General features: G+C 35.6%; 1 protein-coding gene across 3 annotated transcripts in view; it reads right to left on the reverse strand.

The window, feature by feature from the left end:
• CDH19 (cadherin 19) overlaps positions 1-7744 on the reverse strand; it is a 117204-nt gene that overhangs the window by 75806 nt on the left and 33654 nt on the right. The gene's annotated exons all lie outside the window — the stretch shown is intronic.

Here is a 7744-nt window from a genome sequence, read left to right on the forward strand (position 1 = left end):
TCTACTTCTATGTAAGTAGCAGTATAAGTCTTAGCACACCCATTTACATGTAGAAAACTTTAAGCATGAACACAGAAGAAATATTAGAAATATCAAATGTATGTTTATGGAGAAAATATGTAACTATAACTGTGTCTGATCAGCCCAGTATCCTGCTGCACTGTAATGTCCCAGTTTAAAAGTAAGTGCAGAAATTAGTACAAGAACTGGAATAGGGGCTACAAGTCTGGGACATTTATAAAACAGACACTTATGTACAAATTTCAGTGGCAGAAAAGTAACCGTTGGATTAGTTCAGCAAAACTAAATTCAATATTCCAATTTCAGAAATGTCAATGTGTTTTGTTTTGCTTTGATTAATCCTCATGACATTTCAATTCCCAAAAAGGAATGAAATCAAACAAAGAACAAGAATCAAACAAAGAACAAAGAAAAAATCTGAAGAATTATGTAATGTCAACACTTCATCCCATGTCCCACCAGCAAAGCTTAAATGATAGCTTGGAAGACAATTGTGTGAAATTAAAATCCTTTGAGATCAGCTTCTGGGTAAGGATCCAACTCTCATCACTTTTGCCACGAGGGAAAAGAAAACAGAATATCAAATATTTTTTTATTTTTGTAAATGGGTGCTAAAAAGATCGCACAGGACAATGTTCCCTCAATCTATGCTCAATGTACCACCCTAAACCTCTACCTTGTTTTGTTTTCTAGGTAGGGAATAGAGGACAGTGATGCCATGATGATTTTTTGCCTTTTCTTTTATATACCCCTTTTATATATATTTTTATAGGTTTTTGTATTCTTAGTGTTTTTTAGCCTACATTCTTAGACTTTTTTGTCAAGCTAGGAGACTAAACATCTTAGAAGTCTCGTAGCTAGGGATCAGTGTGCCCCAGACCCCAAGGTCCTCTCCAGAACACATTTTGTAAACTAAGGCAGAACCATCCAGGGGAAGGTTCCTCAGGGAGGGGGCTCACTCGAGCCTCTCACTGGAGAATCTTTGATAGATATGCTAATTAGTAAAACCTATATTGTTATACCAGATCTATTGTGTGGGTGCATTGTGGTGTGCATTTCAGTGCATTCCACCTGGACGTGTGCACCTAAGGATCCTTAAAAAAAATACCAAGGTAAAATCCCTTTTCCCCTTCTAACTGTGTTTGATTCTTGATTTTAAGACCAGGAAAAGGCATCAAAGGAGTAGGGCAATGATTTTGAGTTCTCTGATTTCTTAGAATCAAAAAACTGGGCTTTTGTATTACACCCTGAGAAAAAGTTTTTCAGCCAGCAAAAATGAATGAGAAGAACTTTGCTTTGTTCAACACCAAGACCACCTCCCATTTTGTCTGGCTTTGTTTTCTGGGGTTTTTTTTAAGAATTCCCCTCCTTTTATTTGCTTAGAGTTGCATTCTGGGCACAACAATTTAATTGATTATAATGACAATTATACTAACTTGTTTCCTTCCACATTTACCTAGAGGAAGCTGTGACGGGGTCTGCACCATCTGCCCTGTGTGGTGGGCCAGTGCCTCCACCCAGTTGGAGCTGTTGAAGGGCGAGTCTCCAGTGCAGACCTCAGACTGCAGTAAGTGCCAAGATCTTTCTCTTGGGGTAGGGATTGGCAGCAAGCAGGGGTAATGGCTTTAAGGAGGGTGGATTAAGATGAAATATCAGGATGAAATTCTTTACTGTGAAGGTGTTGAGACACTGGAAAAAAGTTGCCCAGAGAAGCTGTGGATGCCCCATCCCTGGAAGTATTTAAGACCAGGTTGGATGGGGGCCTGGTTTAGTGAAGGTGTCCCTGCCCATGTTGGGGAAGTTGGAAGTGGATGACCTTAAAGGTCCTTTCCAACCCAAAACTTTCTGGGATTCTTTTCTATGATTCTATGATCTTAAAATGTCAAAGACACGAAAGATAGCACTGAGTTACTGCTGTTTGCAAAATGCTTCTATTTGATCTATGAGCAAGACAGGCAAATGTAAATATATCTCGCTTCATTGGCCACTGTGTAGAGTCCACCAATTATACCAGCTGACACCCTGACGTGAATCCTACATGAGTAACAGCATGGAAATGCATTGACCTCGAAGAGTCAGAGTCAAGCAACAAACAAGACCTTGTGTGACAAAATCTGAGGAGAAAAATCAGCCTGCTTAATGAGGTATTTCATGGTAAACTGAAAATATTCACAAAACCTCTTCTTTTTAAAAACATCATCTCTTTATATGTTTTACTCTTTGGTATCAAAGATATAAGATGTTAATATGGAATTTTTTCTATGAATTTCTGTTGTATATCTTTACCCACTGGAGAGGGAGGAATGGATATATGTGTACAGATGATAGTGGTGTATCATAAGGACAATTAAAATATAGTAAAAATATAAAATAGAGATTTTAAGCTGTTCGATTTTTTGGAAGGGGGGTTTGTTTTTGCAAAACAGCAGAGAATAAGCAGGAAAGTTGTGCAATGATGCTAAAGCAATCTTGTGAATGACAATTTCACAGTATTTAGGAAAATTTCTGCTACTGGAGGACACAAAAGAATAAAAGAAAAAAAAATGGGGGGTGGTGCAGGGGGGGCAGCCAGATCTCCTCTCTACAGTTATGCAGAAGTCTAGCCAAAATTAAATATGTGTAGATGAAGTAAGTAGGCTGTGGAGAGAGGGTAGGAAGAGATTGACTATTCTAAATTGAAACATCCAGTTCATCTTTCCAAGAATAAACCAGATGGAGAAATTGTGACTGGATTGGTTTGGACACTAGCCAGATGGAGGACCAGTTATTCTGGCAGACAGGAGAAAAGGGGAGAGCAACCTATGAGAAGCACAGCAAGATCCCAGACAGATGAAGATGTGAGTAGCCCAGGAGCAAGGTCAGCCCTGCCTTGGGTTCTGGCCAGCTCACCCACAGCAAGATGGAGAGCAGCTTGTGCAGTGATCAGGCTGCTGCCTTCAGGAGCCAACCCACCTCCTGTGTCAATGGCAAGGCTGTGGGGTTTCACACAGGGAAGGATGTTGATAGGAGAAGCACCGTTTATTGTCACTGGATGATTCTACTCTTTAGAGAAGGTTTAGAGAATCAGGAAGCTAAAGCTCTCAAGGATGAAATGAGACATTTGGATTCTGCTGTTTCGTGCAAAACACTGAAGATCTACTTTGTATTTTTCACCTTGCTTTTTGAAGTGGAAATTCAAATTTCCCAGTGTTTTCAAGATCAAAAGTAACATTTATTTTAGGCCCAGTCTCAAATTTGACCATTTTGGCAAAATTTCTCTCTGTATCATGTTTTTTATATGTGAGAATTTTCTAAATTGTAAAGGTTACTTTTTCCCTTCTCCTTAACAAAATTCCATGCCTGTATCCAAATGCAGATTTGAAATCTCAAAGTTTGCACCATAAAACTGTGGAAAAATGCATGTGACTGAGTGAATAATCTCGAAACTAAGATACATGGATGATATATATGTAGCTTCTTTCACAGGCACCGATATACTAAAGGTACCAAAAAGCAGGGTTTATCTACTTGGTTGCACTTCCGATCTTCTGTGATCATATGTAACCTCATAAAATTGATCTACTTTGCAGTAAAATGACACTCATTGGAGTAGTGATTAGTATAGCTCTTTATCTTATCTCTCATCTTAATTTCAGTGATGAGTGCTATATATGCTGGAAAGCTAAACATGTCCTGGTATTCAGGGTCCTATATGCTGTGCAGGATTCTCTAGTGATGGCAGCTACCTGGTCAGAGTATGGAAGATCACCGAAACTGGTATGAAAAAGAATGACAGAGCTAAATTTAGTAGAGAGTGTAGCCATAGCTATCTAGTTCTGCACTACATTATATGGACTTGACAATTTTTTTCCTTCAGCCATTGGTATCTCCATTTTACTACCTCTATAGAATTGTAGTTTCCCAATGAAGTAAACTCTTAAATCCAAACAGTGCTTCAAGTCTTTGCTACCATCAATCTGGACTGTATGAAGAAAGTAGCAGTTTCAAGATTTACAGCTTGTTAGTTTAAACTGTGTTACAGAAAACAAAATCAAATGGCATATGCCATTGCAAATTCTGTATTAAAAAGCATGTGCCAGGCCTGACCTGCAGAGAATAATTTCTGCTTAGTCTCTCACATGGCTCTGTAATAACAAAAAAAAAAAAAAAAAAATCTTCTATGCCTATGTCTAATAAGACAATTTGTTTATTAGATTTATCAGATTTCCATTGCCAATGACTTGGTGCCTGACTTTAGAATGCTCAGTCAGTCAGTGATGCTATAAATGCCTTATGAATGGACTACATCTTAGGAGCACCTTTTCCAAGAAAGCATGCCCAGCCTTCAAGCTCTGCAGAATAAAGTCATTGCTTGTTATGGACTACAGGCTTTGCAGGCTTTGTGTTGAGGAAACATCACATGCACTAGGACTTACCAGGCTTTGCCTGGATTCATGTCTGAAAATCTTTTTTTTAACTTATTTAACAGTAAAAGATGTTATCTAATGTTCAGTTCAATAATGATCTGTTTTCTCTTTGTTTAGCTTTGTACAATTGTATAACTCTGTATACACATGCATTTGCACGTATAGCTATATGCACTTTGGTATCTGCTTGATATCCATATTCAGCAGCTGTGTTTGGTGCAGAATGAACTCTCTATGACCCTTGAGTGAAATGCTGCATAGCGGAGGGGAGGCACAGGATAAGAGTGGAGGCCTTAAAATTATGGGCATGGGATGGTACGAGAGATGACATGCCAATGTTTATGAAAAGAATGTAACCTGGTAACCTGGGTAAACATGTAAAACATGCCATATGTAGTGCATTTGGATCTGACATGGCCCTGCAGAATAATGAAGAAAGATCAAGGTACTACAAATGAAAAAAAAGGCCCCAGGCAGTGACAGGGAAGATGTTATCCATAACAAGAGTTAGCTACTTCCAATGAAGAGCTACAGATGCTGATGCTTCAATGTAAAATTTCCTTCAATCCTCACTGACCTCAGCACACAGCAGGGCACTAGAAAGGATAAACACTTCACCAGAAAAATAAAGAGAGCATACTGGGAAATTCGAGCATAGCAATTTTAATTGTCCATATTTTGAACAGCGACTTATTAATATGGTAGTTGTGATAATATTAGTTATTATTTCATTTGATTCTTGAGACTATAATTTGAATAAAAATGTATTGATTTTGAAGATAATGTGTTTGTTGCCCTTTGTTTATAACATGATTCGAGACCTATTAATTCAAAAGGAATTTAAGCAACCCATTCTACAAATCAGATGCACCAAACTGGTAGCACAAGTATTCATTTACCACAGTGTTTTGGAATTTGAGATTCTTTGTTCATCAGACAAGTTAATATTTGCCCTGTAGCATGAAGTTTTTGGGATATTCAAGCAAAAAAAGGAAAGGCTTATGAATAATTATTTATATGTCTTTGTTCAGCATTCTGAACATAGTAAAAAATTATTTAGTTCACACACAGAAAAACACAATACAGATCATAAATGAAAAAGACAGTGTTGCCTTCTCATTTCAGTTAAGAGATTCAAGAGGAGGTTTTAAGATAATGTTTATAACTTCAGTTTTGCAATCTTTTCCTAGGTCAAAGCATATATTCTGCATGTTCAATTATTGGAATGAAAAAAGTAATTTTCAATAATTTAATAACTTTAATTTTATTATTATAAGCAATAAACTACGTTGTCAAAAAAATGGTATGCAAACAACATATCATGTCAATTGGCTGATGTGACAGTTTGTCTTGGATCATAAAACTTTCTGGAACCTACATTTCTAGGAACATGAGCATTCAAATATTTCTTCTTCAACACAATAAATAAATTCAGCTTGTAGCCTAGTAATGCTATTTCCAGAGGAAATTAGTTGATCACACATCACAGGTTAATTTTTCTCAATTAATTTTTCTGATTAACCAGATACAATGGGTTTATAAAGTATTATTTGCCATTAGGATTATTTCCAAAAGACCATCTTCAACAAAAGTAGAAACAAAGTCTACAGAATAATACCCTAAGATTCATCAAACAAGGTAATAAGTTTTTCTCATCTTCCTTTTTTAATGTCACATCATATAATATTTACGAATTATGGCTTAGTACTTTTTATATATAAACTTTTACAGTTATTCTTAAAATAAAAAAATATAGAAAGGAAATGTAGAGCTGTTCAAAATGTAATTTGTAGCTGATAAAATTAACACAGGAATATTACAAGGAATAATATTCACTCGCTAGAGGTCAATGATATTTCATTTTTAGTTGTATTTGACTTTCTGCCCTTTTTGCTTGAAATGCAAATATATTGTCACAAACTAATTCACTCTTTCATATTACATCTTTACCATTTGATTTATTTCATAAAACCTTCAAACTACTAGGACTGTAATTCTGTAAAAAAATAAGGGAAATGACCAAGAAATAAATTTATTCTGATGTGTTACCCCAGTAGGTTAATAATGTTATTAGTTTTTCATACTATGCACAGTAATGTCTAGGAGACTTTAACAAATAGTATTTTCCTTGTGTTAGGTACTGTACATACAGAGAATAAAGTTACTTCATCCAAAAATATACATATATCCTAAATATTTCAATTAAAAATCAGAGGTTCTGATGCTGTTTTTAAAGGTTAAGTCTAATATTCTTAAATTAAAAACAATAATTCATCATCTGTATTAGATCTGTTTGTTTTAAGCATAACCAGGAAAATATCAGAAAATGGATTTTTCTTTCAACAGTAAAAGAAAAGCTTGAAAATATGTGTATGTCCATACCAGAGCACTTCCATTGCAAAGAAATTATCAGCTTTGAATTGACCAGTGTCAGTGGGTCTGAAAAGCTGGAGATTTTCTAACAGCTTATATTTGCATTAGAATTTGAATATTCTGTTCAGTGACCCTAGCAGATCAGAAGGACATAGAAAATGTTCTGAGACCTCAGCTTCTGTGTATTGCCATTCAGGAAGTATAGCTAAGAGTACAAATGAAAACTACATATTCATAGATATTTTTAAAAGTAAAAACTTGTGTACCTTTGCTTGTTTTGTACTCAGTTCTTGATTAATTCAAAATACTTTCTTATCTTAAAAGGAAAAAAAAGTACTCCTGGTGTTTTATACATATAAAATGCATTTTGGCTGTGTTTAACTATACTGGGCACTTAGGCCAATTTTGTAGAGATATTTTGCACCAACCTATTACACCAATATTTACAAGCTGCGTTCTTCATATTCACTTAATGCAATATCCACCCTTCTTCATCTAAGCTGTAATAAACATAACAGGGATAACTACTTACAACAATCTTTAAAAATATTTTTGCAGACCATGCTTTCTTCTGAGAATATTTATGACCATGAATATCAAGGGTACTTAAAATATGTTCAGCAGAAATATGGAATAAATGCATTACCAGCACAAAAGTAATTATAGAAACATTGGAAGAGCCAATGAAACATAGATTTAGAAGAAACATAAAGATTTTAGTTATAGGCTAGATTTTAGTTATAGGCTAGCTGTGTTGGAACGGGTGGAATAGGAAAGAATTTGGGACCAGTGAGACTTAATTAAAATAGTTAGGAGAGCTGGACCTGAAATGGGTTTTTAGATGTTAGTAACCAATTACCAAATAGCTGATGATCTGTCATTTGCATGTTTGCTTAGCTGTGCTTAGAATAAAGAGTACAAATATTGATAAGTTTGTGTAGGGA

This window comes from Corvus brachyrhynchos, unplaced genomic scaffold (genome assembly GCF_000691975.1).
Source record: "Corvus brachyrhynchos isolate BGI_N302 unplaced genomic scaffold, ASM69197v1 scaffold331, whole genome shotgun sequence".
Classification (NCBI taxonomy): domain Eukaryota; kingdom Metazoa; phylum Chordata; class Aves; order Passeriformes; family Corvidae; genus Corvus; species Corvus brachyrhynchos.